This window comes from Cibotium barometz, chromosome 36 (genome assembly GCF_041138505.1).
Source record: "Cibotium barometz isolate CiBa-2024 chromosome 36, ASM4113850v1, whole genome shotgun sequence".
NCBI lineage: Eukaryota > Viridiplantae > Streptophyta > Polypodiopsida > Cyatheales > Cibotiaceae > Cibotium > Cibotium barometz.
Window position 1 is genome coordinate 48,344,597 of NC_141081.1, and position 14,408 is coordinate 48,359,004.

At 42.1% G+C, this 14,408-nt stretch overlaps 1 long non-coding RNA gene across 2 annotated transcripts in view; it reads right to left on the reverse strand.

Moving 5' to 3' along the window:
* Positions 1-2,608: 2,608 nt before the first annotated feature.
* The window catches only part of LOC147617986 (uncharacterized), a 52,399-nt gene continuing 40,599 nt past the window's right edge, over positions 2,609-14,408 (reverse strand). For both annotated transcript variants that reach the window (XR_015262220.1, XR_015262221.1), the window contains exons 2-3: positions 5,990-6,293; positions 2,609-3,098 (exon numbers count right to left, since the gene is read on the reverse strand). This is a non-coding gene — a long non-coding RNA (uncharacterized LOC147617986). The remainder of the gene's footprint in view (positions 3,099-5,989; positions 6,294-14,408) is intronic.

The following is a 14,408-nucleotide window of genomic DNA, read 5'->3' on the forward strand; positions in this document are numbered from 1 at the left end:
TCCAGGCTCTGAGGAAGACCTACCTCAAGTATTGAGCATCAGGACGACATAGCCCATTGCTAAAAAATGGCAATATATCAAGACTCCGAAGGAACATGGGAGTTCAACTAGTCTGGGAGAGGATAATCAGGAAAAAAAGAGGAAAAAACAAATATTAAAATATGAAAAGAAAGGGAAAATGAAAAGAAGATTCATGATTATATAAGATCAGGAAGATTCACTCGAAGAACACGCAAATCCAAGTGAAAGGATAGTAGTTAATGACAGCAATCTAGGGTGTCTCAAAACTCACAGCAGCGACATGCAAAAACAACACGATATTCAAAAAGAATGCACAAACGCAAACAAAGAGTGCGAGAGGGAGCTGCTTGCAATAGGCCAAGGAGCCTTCTAGTGCAACCCTTTCTGCGAGGACGACAAAAGACATGGCAGCCAGGAAAGAAACCAGAAAAGAAAAGGTAACACCCAAAACTCTGCAATTAGTGAAGCCTACATGTTTCCCTAATCAAAGTAAACCTCATAATGAAGAATGGGCAAGGAAGCTAGGATTTCAACATGTGATAGAGTAGGATTGGGATGCATTAGTGAGGGTTGAAGGAGTAGAGTAGCTCCTTAGCACATTTGTTGACACAAACACTTTGGTTCTACTGAGGTAGAAGTTCCCCAATTAGCACTCTTTGTGCCTTGATTCCGCTTGGGAATCTAGATGAGTGATTTGCCTTCATAATATCCTTGTGCTTGCAACAACCACTTTGGAATCCATCTTTTGTGACCCAGAAGATGAGTTGGACTTGTTGGCTGCTCTTCCTTGTGTAGGTGTGGATGTGCTTGGAACTGCCTCTGAACTTGTATTGCTAGAGGCTACTATGATGAGCGCTCTTTGATTGCCAAAAGTGAGTTGGATTGTGCGTTTGTCCCAGTTAAATGAGCACTTGTGTTTGTGTATCCATGTCCTTCCTAGAATGATGTCATGAGCACATTCCTTTGCATCTATGACATAGAAGACACATTGTTCCTGATGTGCATCAACATGCAGGGATACTGTGGTTACACCCTTGCAATTGGTCATTTGGTTGGAAAATTTGTTGAGTGTAGTTGTCATGATTGTTAGAGGGGTTGTGATAAACTTTCTATAGACTTCCTCTGCCATGACATTGACGTCCGCTCTTGAACTTATCTAGAACTGCCTTGCAAGTTGTAGTCAGTGCTTCAAGGCACATAGTCATCTTCCTCTAGAGTTGCAGCAAGATTTGATATTTGACTCCCTCGTGCTCGAGTCTTTTCAGCGTGTTGTCTCACCTCCGTTTGGGCATCCTCTTTAATCTTTTGTTCTCAGTAGGCTTCCTACTATTTGCTGCATACATTTTCTCAAGAATCTTGGGTGTTAGAGGCTCATGAAAACGCTTTATACAACCTGTCCACTTGAAGACAACTAATAGCACATACAAGGGTCGTACAATTGCAATGTACATGTAGATGTAACGCTGATAATTGCCGCAATGGCCCATGAAAATCTGCTCACCCTTCGGATTTTCGGGTCAGGGAAGATCCACAATCACTCAAATTTTAACCATATCTAGCGAAATGCCATTTTTGGACACTATATGCCCAAGAATCTTTCCTTGGCAAACCATGAACTTGCATTTCTCAAGATTCAGACACATTCTATAGACTTGACAACGCTCAAAGATCTTCTTGAGATGCTCGATATGCTCAGTTCTCTCGTTGTTAGAATGCATGCACAAATCATCCATGAAAATTTCTAATGTTTGCGGGTCGTCGCGACGAACATCATAGTATAGCTTTTCTGCAAATGAACACTAAATGTCAAAAACATGGAAGTGACCCCATTAGTGCATGGAGGCTACGTGTGCCTGTCAGGCGACAGAATCAACACCTACATGCTAAGGAAAGGGAACACTCACGTCGGATGTATCAATAACTAACACAATCCGCAAGAGGGCAAGCTTAGACCATAATCTCAACCTATGCTAAATCGAATGAAAACTTGAGAGTTTTGAGTGGTGGGTTGCACTAAGCATGTATCAAAGACATGAAATACATTGATTTCTAGCAGGTTCAAGCATGATGAAAAATGTGTTTTTCATCTTGACAGTCATTAAAAGTGAAAATCAGGATTGCAAGACTCAAGAGCACAACCAATGGTTTGAACACAAAGAAACACTTTGGAATCACTCATAAAAACACTCAAATACACACATTCAACATAGAGAGCAAAATCATGTTTTTGATGTTTCCACAGCATATAACAATGGTTTAAACACATAGAAATGTAGATTAGGACAAAGGTAAGCCGTACTATTCATCAATGTACTGAATGGATACAACCGGTGGCCGTAATGAGCGCCGCAAGATACACCTTCTCTTTGTGTGAGTAGAGCTCTCTAGCATGATAGTAGATAAGACTAAAATTGGATCCTTCGCCTAATTAGCAAAATAGCTTTTATACCTAGGGCTAAAAATGACCAGTTATTATCGGTGGGGAATTAATTGCAAATATAATCTAGAAGCTCATGGCCCCATTCATAGGATAATTACAACGGGAAAAATATACATGACACACTCAGTGTCGGAATTTAAATAATTCCGGCTTCCGCTCGTATCTTTGCCGCTCTATTTTCGGGAGCTCTTCTCGTTCTGGCGGAACACTCCCCCATGCCTATTTCAGTGTCCAGGGTCCTGGACACTGCTTGTCGAAGGTGTACTTAAGATGAAGAATAGTAAAGTTGTAGCTTAGCAAAATGTAAGTAGGGAAATGAAACAAGTGAGTGCATCAAAATGTAGATTTACTTATAATAGCAAAAAAAACTCATATGTGAGAAAAAGGCTATAAGTTGGATTCTTATTAAATGCCGAATGTGTTATAATATATACTGTGAGATGTGATGAGATATCTTATTAGAATCATAAGAAATACATAGATGTGATCATTAGATATCTCTTCAGGGCCAAAAGGGGAGTCTATCCATTTCCTCCAGTTGGTCGATGTGCTTTAGCCCTTCTTGGTATCGTCGCCACCTTTGCCTCTCTTCATGTGACTCGAGTAGATCCTGTAATGGGTTCTTCAACTCCATGGCCTGGTACACGATAAATCTTGCATGAATGTCGGCCATGAAGAGTCATTACACGACCAAATCATAAAATTGAAATGAATGTAACTTTTACAACCATACGCTAAAAAGGTCTTTAAACCGGTGCCACTTTTCAATTATCTTCAAAGTGATTCAAATGCAACATTGGTTTTTGTGACCGATTTCATGCCGTCGTAATGCCGGATTTTTGTTAGAATCCTTTGTGAGCTGCAATTGATATTAATGTACTTATCTACACACTAGTATGTTGATATTAATGTACTTATCTACACACTAGTATGTTGATGTTGATATTAATGTACTTATCTACACACTAGTACGTATGTTGATGTGTGTGGTTTGATTAATCAATAATTAGCATAGAATTAGTAGTACGTCTTGATGGAAGGATGGGGTGAAGAGTATTCACTCTTTAAAAATTCCCAAGTATGCTCGATGACAGAGTTTGTGTGCAAGGCCTAGCAGTCATGGAAAGTGGTTGGTTCATAAATTAGATGCTTTTTGCATGATGAACATGTGGTTCCTACTTTTAGAGCATGTGGTGGAGGAAAAAAGCAAGTGGAACTAAGCAAGTGGAACTACCAAAAAAGCGTTGTCGCACTCTCTCGACCTCCCTTCATTATTTTGGGCATAACTTGAGCTTCAGGAGTCAAAAAGGGCACGGTAGTGCTCAAATCAAAGCTAATGAAAAGATCTATGCTTTCATGCAAAGAATTCATGCTTTTCTAATAATTAACACTGTTTTGAACAGCAAAAAGATGATGCTTGTTTTGAAGTGCATGTAAGAGATGTTTTTGTTTTTAAAAAAAGCTAGGAGAAGTATATAAGGGGGGTGTTAGGCCTAGTTTGAGCAGAGACACGAAGAGAGCTCCACTTGGGTGTTTGAGAGCTCGACTTGTGGAACTCTTGACACGACGCATTGCGGGATTGCGCACTTGTCCATCTCTACAACAAGCAATAGAAGTGGTGATTTGTGGTAACCGCCGTGTGTTGTTTTCTCGCAATGTGGTACACTCTTGTTGTGTCCTATGTGTATTGTAGGTGTATGCAGTGATGAGTGGCGTGTGTGGTTGAGATCTACGATGCGTGTGTGCTCTAGGCGAACGACTCCGCATTCTCTCTTCTCTCCCTCTTAATATAATTCTTGTCTATCTTACATCCCGAGAAGGGCGCATTCCCTTGCGTGTGTGGTTGGGTGTGCAGGTGGAAGTGTACTAAGTGTGTGAGTTGCATTGTTTACGTGAGTGCATAGAGTTATACCATGTTTCCAGCGTGTGTGCTGGTGGTGTCCCCTGATTTTGCGTGTGTTTTCTAGGCTAGTGATGCTAGACATTTTTTTAAAGGCCTGTTTTGCCCTAGAATGGCCGCTGCAGTTGTTGTGCTCAGTTCAGGTGTTTTCAGAAGCAGGCATTTTGACTCCTCTCTAGTCCACCCAGTAGGAGCGGGACAGAGGTCTTTTGGTTTTTAGATTATGTTTGCACAATGTGATATACGTAGGACGGTCAGAAGTTAATTTAGCAAGGGTTGCAGGTCAGAAAACAGTGCGCTTGCGGGAGGTCGGATACCCATTTTGGACACATTTTGACAGCGGGTTTCAGAAGTGCAGTAGAGGGTCTAAGGTATCAAGGTTATAGTCAAGCCATTTCTCTACAAGCCAATCCAGATGGTTCCTCAAACAGAGTATCGAGCTAAGAGATATGGAGCCTCCAAGTTTGGAGAAAGTGTTGCAGAGTTTGTGTGCAAGGCCTAGCAGTCATTTTTGGGTGCCTGCTTTATGGAAACTGGTTGGTTCATAAATTAGATGCTTTTTGCATGAATAACATGTGGCTCCTACTTTTAGAAGGTGTGGTGGAGGAAAAAAGCAGATGGAACTACCAAAAAAGCATCGTCGCACTCTCTGGACCTCCCTTCACTATTTTGGGCATAACTTGAGCTCCGGGTGTCAGAAAAGGGCACGGTAGTGCTCAAATCGAAGCTAATGAAAATATCTACGCTTTCATACAAAGAGTTTATGATTTTTTGATGATTAACACTGTTTTTGAACAGCAAGAAGATGATGTTTTTTTGAAGTGCATATAAGGGAGATTTTTTTGTTTTTAAAAAAAGCTAGGAGAAGTTTATAAGGATAGTTTGGGCAGAGACACACAGAGAGCTCCACTTGGGTGTTTGAGAGCTCAACTTGTGGAATTCTTGACACGATGTGTTGCAGGATTGCGCACTTGTACATCTCTACGACAAGCAATAGAAGTGGTGATTTGTGGTAACCATTCTCACAATTGTGTACACTCTTGCCGTGTTGTGCGTGTGTTGGAGGTGTGCAGTGAGTGGTGTGTGTTTAAATTCAAATACGTGTGCATGCTCCAAGCGAATGACTCTACATTCTCTCTCTCCTCTCTCTCTTAATATACTTCTTATCGATCATACATCCCGAGAAGGGCAGATTCCCTTGAGTGTGTGGTTGGGTGTGTAGGTGGAAGTGTGTTGAGGGTGTGTGTTAGAGTGTGGACGAGTTTTGTCGTGTTTCCAGCGTGCGTGCTGTGGTGGTGCCCCAGATTTTGCATGCATTTTTTGGACTGTGGAGAGAGAGCTATAGAGGTCGTCTTGCAGTTGTTGCAACCTCTCTACAGAGGTGCCAATGTTAAGCATCTCTTCCACCCCCTCTCCCCTTATGCAGGCGGAGTGGATGCAGAACTAACGCTTATTACTACTCTCACTCATTGCTTCACCTCCTTATGCAGGTAGGCAAAGCATATGGATAGTAGGTCATTGGGGGGGCCTTGGGCTATGGCTTGTGTGCGTATGAGGCACACACACCCACAGAACATAGGGTTTCTAAGAGACAAGGAAAAGAGGAAAAAGCAAGGTGTGTCTCTCACCTCGTTGTGCTTGCTGATGTCACCCGTGAATCTCAGGATTGTCGTATGCATAGAGGGATGCGGGTAGGGAGTGCGTGCGCAAGACAGTAGCTCCTTCTCCTTCTCCAAGTTTTCTTGTCTCTCTCCACCTCTCTCTCACACACATAGAGAGCAGGAGCAAGATGATACAGAGAATACACAAATTCTGAAAATATTTTTTGCTTCAATCCCAAAATTATATCCTTACAAATTTTAGTTCTGGTTTTTAAATAGCCAAAAGAACTTGTCCGGGTGCCCGTGGGATGCCCATACTATGGCCGTGCTCCTGGGACACTTAAAAAGTTAGAAACTACACAAACATGCCTGGACTACAACTGGCAGTTTTTAGACAAAGGAAAAATTATTACAAAATGCTGGCAAAACTGAAATGCCGGACTTCAGGAAAAGCTAGTAAAAATCATACTACATAGTGGTTTTTTGCATATGCATGGAAATAATTACATCAAGATTCACTAATCAAACTTATTCTTGTCATTGTCACCTTCCTGCTTACTGTAGTTGGAGCCCGTACAAGAAAGTGGTTAACACTCCCATGTGGAATCCTCCTCAATCTAATCTTGCCACTTGATTCTGTATTCTATGATAAGCTTATTTCTAAGTGATCTTTCACGCAACCCAAGAATCTATCTTGGTTCATGCCGTACAAATAACAAGTCTTCTAAATTTTTGAGGAGAAACCAACTAATCTATGCCACCCAAAAATTCTTTTAGGACACTAACGTGAAAGATTGGATGAACACGAACGTGGGAAGGTAGGTCAATCTCATATGCAACCAGACCACTGCAATGAAGAGTGCGGAAAGTACCACCATATCTAGTGCATAATTTCCTTTAGACAAAGTCTCTAAATCCTTTGGAACTTGTAAATAGACCAATGTTCCTTTTGAGAATTATAGAGGGGAACATCATCCATATGCATAGAATTTGTCTCAATCCTGTGCGCTTATAATGGACCGTTAAGCCAAGTACAACATCTCTTGCATGACTTGCAAGAAATTTCTTGCTTTCGCATTAGTGTGTCCTGCGTTAGAAGAGATCTAGCTCGAAACTCATACATAAGCATAAAAGGACCATAACTAATACTAGTATGCTACATGCAAACTCCACTATATGAAGAGAATCTTCCCATGAAGACTGCTTCTTAGAGACATAATGCACATAGTATATCCCCTAAGATTGGATTCACCCTCTTAATTTGACCATCAATATTAGAATGATATAAGAAACTCGGCATTTTTTGAAGAACTAGTTGTCAAAATTCATTCGTGAACTTAGAATATAGAGAATGGTGTTCCCTATTTTTGTTGATCTCGGGGAGGTCACTCAAAAATATGTAAGTGTATCACATGGGTTCAACAGAAGGGTACCATTTAAAGGGGGCATTTACAGTTGAATAGGAAAAAGGTTTATTTTATTCAATAAATTTTTACAGATAAAGGTTTTTTTAAATAGGCCTTGAATGCAAGTGATATAGAGGGTTTACATATAGTGAACGCCCCGAGTTGTTGATATGGCTAGCAAAAGCTATTCACCTATGTCATCCATAAGGTATTGCTACCAAATGTCTAACCAAATAGCTCTAACCTGACTAGTATACGAAGGTTATCCCTAATGGGAGTATTGCTTACCCCGATTAACCTACCTTCTTGTTACCATATTATAGTAGTGATGTGTGTGAACACACTTAGGACCGCCGGGGCACTTTTTCCCTCACTAGGAGGTTTTTTCCCCCGTGCATTGTATATACGCCCATTATCTTCTAGGGCTTGTCATCTTTCATTTTTGGCACTCATAATACACTACTGTGTTGTGCTCAAGCTTCCTCATCTTCTTGAAGTTGTGTGTGCATTCCTGCAACCCTAATTCCAACAATTGGTATCAGAGCAGGCTTCCTCCTCCCGGGCAGCATCACCGGCACCTGCCGCTTCATCTCCTCCGATTGCGACGAGGTTTCACGAGCGTCTGCAGGTTAGTATATGCCCTCCGTTTTTGCATTCCAAGTACTGCGCAGGCAAAATCGTCCTACTGTGCAGATTTTCTGTCAAGATTAAAATCTGCAGGACAGGTGCCCATTCGTCTGTTTTGGGCTGTGCTACATAGCACAGGTCGATTTTATACAGGTTTACCTCTTATAGACAGCATTTACATCTAGTAGTACAGTCATTGGCCATGGCTGACAACAATGATGTATTCCGCATGTTGGCTGCTGAGGATAAGTTGGATGGCACCAACTATCCATTGTGGGCATATATGATGCGACATGTATTGGTAGCAAAGGGGTTATGGAATATTGTGCAGGGTATTGATGCACGTCCTATTGTGGCTGGGAATGCTGCAAACACATCAGAAACAGGTACTGTTGATGATGGTGCAGGCACAAGTGCTGTAGCAGCTGTTCGAGAACCACCACTTTCAGCAGAGCAGATTCGGTGGGATGGTAGAGATGCGCAGGCTCATGCCTTGATTGCGCTGTCTGTCAAACGTACCATTATCCCACATATTCGCTCTTGCAGGACTTCTAAGGATGCTTGGGATGTACTTGCCACATTGTATCAGGCAAGAAATGAGGCTCGTGTTGCTTACCTCCGAAAACAGTTGGAGAGTGAGCATATGAACGAAGGTGATTCTATGGATAGCTTTTTGACAAAGATCAAGGATTTCAAAGAGCAGCTCATTTCTGCAGATGAAATCCTGTCAGACAGTTCACTTGTGCAGACTGTTTTGAATGGTTTACCAGATTCTTATCAGGGTTTTGCTTCCACTCTTCGCTTGATGATGAAAGGCAATCCCAATGCCTTATCATTTGAGGAGTTAGTTTCTGTTTTGCTGCAAGAAGACCAGTCAAGGCAAAACAGGAATATTATGCGTGTCGCAGATCAAGCTTTTGTTGCTAGTCAGAGAAGCGGGAAAGGTAAAGCTGGCTTTTCTTCTAGTAAGCAGAAATCTGCAAATGCTGCGCAACCAAAGAAGGAAGACAAAGATGAGAAGAAGGGTGACAAACAGAAGACATTTTGCAAGTACTGTAAGGGAAATGATCATGTCATCAAAGCGTGTCCTAAGCTGGCTGCGAAAGAGGCTAAGAAGAAAGAGGCTGGTATGGCTGTTGTTGCAGATGCCTCTCCTTCTAACAATGAATCTGCTAATGTTGTGCTAGATACAGAATGGGCATTCAATGCGCAGTGCAGTTATGACCCATCTTTGCATGACACATGTATGTCTGCAGTAGATTCAGATGTATGGTACTTTGACAGTGGTGCCACTAAGCATATCACCTCGCAGCGCAGTTTATTCACCTTCCTTGAGTCTGCTCCCACAGGGAATACTGTCACTTGTGCCAATAACTCCTCTTATCCCGTTGAAGGAGTTGGACAGATTGTGCTGAATGTTGCAAATGGCAACACCTTTACACTTTTTGATGCATTGTATGTGCCAGGGATCAAAAAGAATCTGCTGTCAGTCTCCGCATTTGCCAAAACAGGTTTGGTTATAAAATTTGTGGATGACAGATGTACTGTTCATGATCTCTCTTGTGGTGACATCATTGTAGCATCTGGTTCACTATGTCGAGGGCTGTATAAGCTCAATATGGATGGCAAATGTGTAGAGGATTCAGCATGTGCTATTATGGATACGCAGGCTATTTCAAATGCAAAACTGTGGCATGCACGTTTTGGTCATCTGAATTTTGCAAGTTTGCTGCGCCTGCAGAAATCTGAAATGGTGTCTTCTTTGCCTAAGCTTGAGGCACCTGTCAAGCATGTTTGTGAGGGCTGCATATTGGGTAAAATGCAGCGTGCTTCCTTTCCCAAAGATGGATCAGTGAGAGCTGAACGCAGATTGCAGCTTGTTCACAGTGATGTTTGTGGTCCCATGCAAACTCCATCATTTGGAAACTACCTTTACTTCGTGACTTTCATTGATGATTTTACCAGGCATGCATGGGTATATCCTTTGAAGGCAAAGTCCGAAGTGTTTTTGTGCTTCAAACAGTTTTTGGTTATGGCTGAAAATGTGTCACAAAGTAAGATGGGCACCCTCCGTTCAGATCGAGGGGGGGAGTATATGTCTTCAGAATTTAATGCATTTCTGGCTGAGCGTGGGATAAAACACCAATGTACAGTGCCGTATACACCACAGCAAAATGGTGTGGCTGAGAGAAAAAACAGGTCTCTCATGGAAATGGCAAGATGTATGGTTAAGAGTCAAAGTCTACCACATGGTTTTTGGCTTGAGGCTGTCATGTGTGCCACTTATGTACTAAACAGGTGTCCCACCAAAGCATTACAGGTTGTCACTCCATATGAGGCTTGGCATGGCCGCAAGCCATCTGTTGGCCATTTACGTGTTTTTGGTTGCCTGGCATATGCATTAGTGCCTGTGCAACATCGCAGAAAATTGGATGACAAAGCTGTCAAATGTATTTTTGTTGGATATAGTGCTGAGAGCAAAGGCTATCGTTTGTATCATCCACAGACAAAGCGCATTTTGGTTAGCCGTGATGTTGTATTTGTGGAAGATGCAGTTCAGCCCTTGGTTTCATGTACTAAGGAGACAGATATCAGCTCACGTGATGTCTATGATACATTGTTGCCTCTTTTCAGTGGTGCACAATCAAGTGCAATACCTCATGAGGCAGTTTTTCAGCCTATGCAGGTTTTAAATGATGGCACAGATCAGCCTATATCTGATGCAGATGTGCATGATGCACTTGAGGATGAGAGACAAGAGATTGAGGGCTCTAAAAACATGCCTAGATGGCTGGTGCAGACTTTGCGTGACAGCAAGTTGGATGCCCCTTTGTCTAGTCGCACTCGTTCTGGCTCTCATGGTGCCTCTTATGCGTCAGATTGTTATGCATTGGCTGTTTCTAGTATGTGCGATGAAAGTGAGCCTGTTTCATTTGATGAGGCACAAAGTTCAGAAAATTGGATGGCTGCTATGCAAGCAGAATACGATGCTATTATGAAGAATGGTACATGGTCTTTATGTGACTTGCCCCCTGGCAAGAAGGCCATTGGCACTAAGTGGGTATACAAATTGAAGCGTAAGCCTGATGGCACAGTGGATCGCCATAAGGCTAGGCTTGTTGCAAAAGGTTATGCTCAAGAGAAGGGCATTGATTTTGATGAGACTTTTGCTCCCACATGTCGTATGACCACTGTTCGTAGCATCTGTGCATTAGCAGCTCATAATGGTTGGAATGTACATCAGCTGGACATAAAGACTGCGTTCTTAAATGGAGATTTGCATGAGGAGGTGTATGTATCGCAGCCTCGTGGTTTTGTTCAAAGAGGGCAGGAAAACAAAGTGTGCAGGTTAAAAAAGGCTTTATATGGTTTAAAGCAAGCTCCACGAGCTTGGTATGAAAAAATACATGCATATTTGACTGCACATGGGTTTCAGAATAGTCCAACAGAAAGCACTTTGTATGCTAAACGTGTGGATGGTGTACATCTAATCATTGCTCTCTATGTCGATGACATGCTGCTCACAGGACCAAATGAGAGTCATATTGCTGATTTTAAGGCTGATTTGAATGCCTCTTTTGAGATGTCAGATTTGGGGCATTTGCATCATTATTTGGGGATACAATTTAAGCAGTGTGATGGAGGTATTGCTTTGTGTCAGACAAAGTATATTGAAACATTGTTGCGGAGATTTGGCCTTGAAGACTGCAAGCCTATTGCTACTCCAATGGAGACAGGTTTGAAGTTGAGTCTTCATGATGCTGGAGATCACTTTGATGTCACACTCTATCAGACAGCTGTTGGTTGCCTCATTTATGTATGCATTACGAGGCCAGACATTCAGTTTGCAGTCTCACAGGTGAGCAGATTTATGCATAGCCCAGGCATTAAGCATTGGCAGGCAGTGAAGCGTATCTTTCGCTATTTGAGTGGTACTCGGCATCTTGGGTTGTTTTATCCCAAGGGGGGATCATTGTCGCCAGATTTACATGCTTTTTCAGATTCTGACTGGGCTGGTTGTTATGACACACGCGTGTCCACGAGTGGTTTTTGCTTCATGCTTGGAAGCTCATGCATATCATGGTTGAGCAAGAAGCAGCCTACTGTGGCCACTTCTAGTTGTGAAGCTGAGTACAGGGCAGCTTTCACAGCTACGGTTGAGTGTGTGTGGCTCAGACGCCTTATGGCTGATTTGGGTGTTGGGCAGCCATCTGCCACCACCATCTTCACTGACAGTCAGAGCGCATTGGCAGTTGCGCGGAACCCAGTGTTCCATGCTCGTACGAAGCACATTGAGGTGCACTACCATTATGTCAGGGAGAGACTCTCTGCAGGAGAGATCAGTTTGGCTTATGTGCCAACACAGGATAACCTTGCAGACCTTTTCACAAAGGCTCTGCCTCGTGAGAAGTTCGAAGCTTTTCGCAAAGCTTTGGGCTTACTCCCTTTTGTGGATTCGTCCACATAGCTAGACACTTCCCTATACATGAGTGCTAGCTCTTGTTCACCGCATCACTCCAGGGGGGATTTGTTACCATATTATAGTAGTGATGTGTGTGAACACACTTAGGACCGCCGGGGCACTTTTTCCCTCACTAGGAGGTTTTTTCCCCCGTGCATTGTATATACGCCCATTATCTTCTAGGGCTTGTCATCTTTCATTTTTGGCACTCATAATACACTACTGTGTTGTGCTCAAGCTTCCTCATCTTCTTGAAGTTGTGTGTGCATTCCTGCAACCCTAATTCCAACACTTCTCAACCTACCTTTCTTAACACAGTATGTTGTACAAGTGCCTGGGTTGAACAAAAAGAGTGCGTAATGCATGTGTCTAAGGATGGGAAATCCTAGGTTGCATACACAAAATTGAGATTTCTGAGCATATGCTGTGCGGTTCTTATACAATTGGATATAGCATGTAGAGTGCATTTAGCACTCCAAGAGCTGTCATTACTTCTAAAGTTTTTGTTGAGGTTTCTCCACTCTTCTCACTTGTGCACTTGTGCATGTGTGTGGGCAATTAAGTTCCAATTATCTATGTGCAATCATGCAAGTCAACCATACAAATGTACTGTAATTAGCCACCTTGAGTGCTAATATAGTGGTGCGAAAATAAAATAAATAGAAAAGGCATGAAATATGCTACACAATGATTATCCCAAATATTATTTATGAGAGAAATTGCACCTTCTTGGGTTTTCATGAGGACTCCATGTGGTCATGTCGGACGAGTCAGATTTTCATGAGCCAGGTAACTAAACACACCCTAATTACATTTTTGTGAACAATTTCATTTTTGGATTTGTTATTTTTTATTTTTGCACCGCCATTTTTTCTTCTTTTATTTCCTGTGGTTATCATTGTAATCCTTGGAGTACCTAGTTACAATATTCCTACTTCATGAATCACCACGCAATAGGTGAATGTCAAAGTCCTAATGGGACGGTGCCCATGTGTTTGTCCCAAATTGACCTTCTTATAATCTGTACAATATCCATGGGTAGATGTGGCCAATACTCTTACTAGAAGATGCTAATATTTGAGAAATGTAGAGTATACAGGATTTGCTTAAATCATGAGAAATGTGTTTTTATGGTCAAACAAGGCAAAATTTTAGGCCATATTGTCTCCAAAAATGGCATCTCAACTGATTTTGAGAAGATCAAAGTGATTATCGAATTGCCAAGACCACAGAATGCTAAACAAGTTCAAGGATTTATGGGGGACATTGTGGGTACTACCGTAGATTTATCTACTTGTATGTCGTAATATAGCCAAACCACTCTATGGTCTTTTGGTAGTTGTCATCTGGACAGAGGAGTGTGAGGAGTCCTTTAACAAGCTTAAAGATGCTTTGAGCTCAGCACCAATACTCAAGTCCCCAGATTGGAATCTCATATTCCATATGCATCAAACTATGCAATTGGAGCTATACTCGCACAATTGGGAGAACATAACATGGATTTTCCTATCTCCTATGCTAGTAGGCAACTGAACAGTGCAGAGAAAAACTACACCACTACTGAGTGTGGCTTGGGCATGGTGTCCGTTGTAAAGAAGTTCAGACATTATCTATTGGCAAACAAGTTCATCTTTTTCACAGATCATCAAGCTCTATTGTATCTTGTGAACAAGCCGTGTAACATCGGGTGAATAGTAAGATGGTTCATCATCTTGCTTGAGTTTGACTTTACTGTGGTGGTTAAGAAAGGAACTACGCATAAGAGAGCAGATCACCTGTCTCGTCTTGTCAATGGAGAAGCACCGCTAGGCATTGATGATGTGCATATCTCTTCAATATAGAGATGATTCCAAGATGGAATGAAGACTATGTCTCGCTGATGACCATTGGTCAATTGGAGGTACCCTTGCCTCTACGAGAAAAGAAAGAGCTGGTTCTAGACATCGCCTTT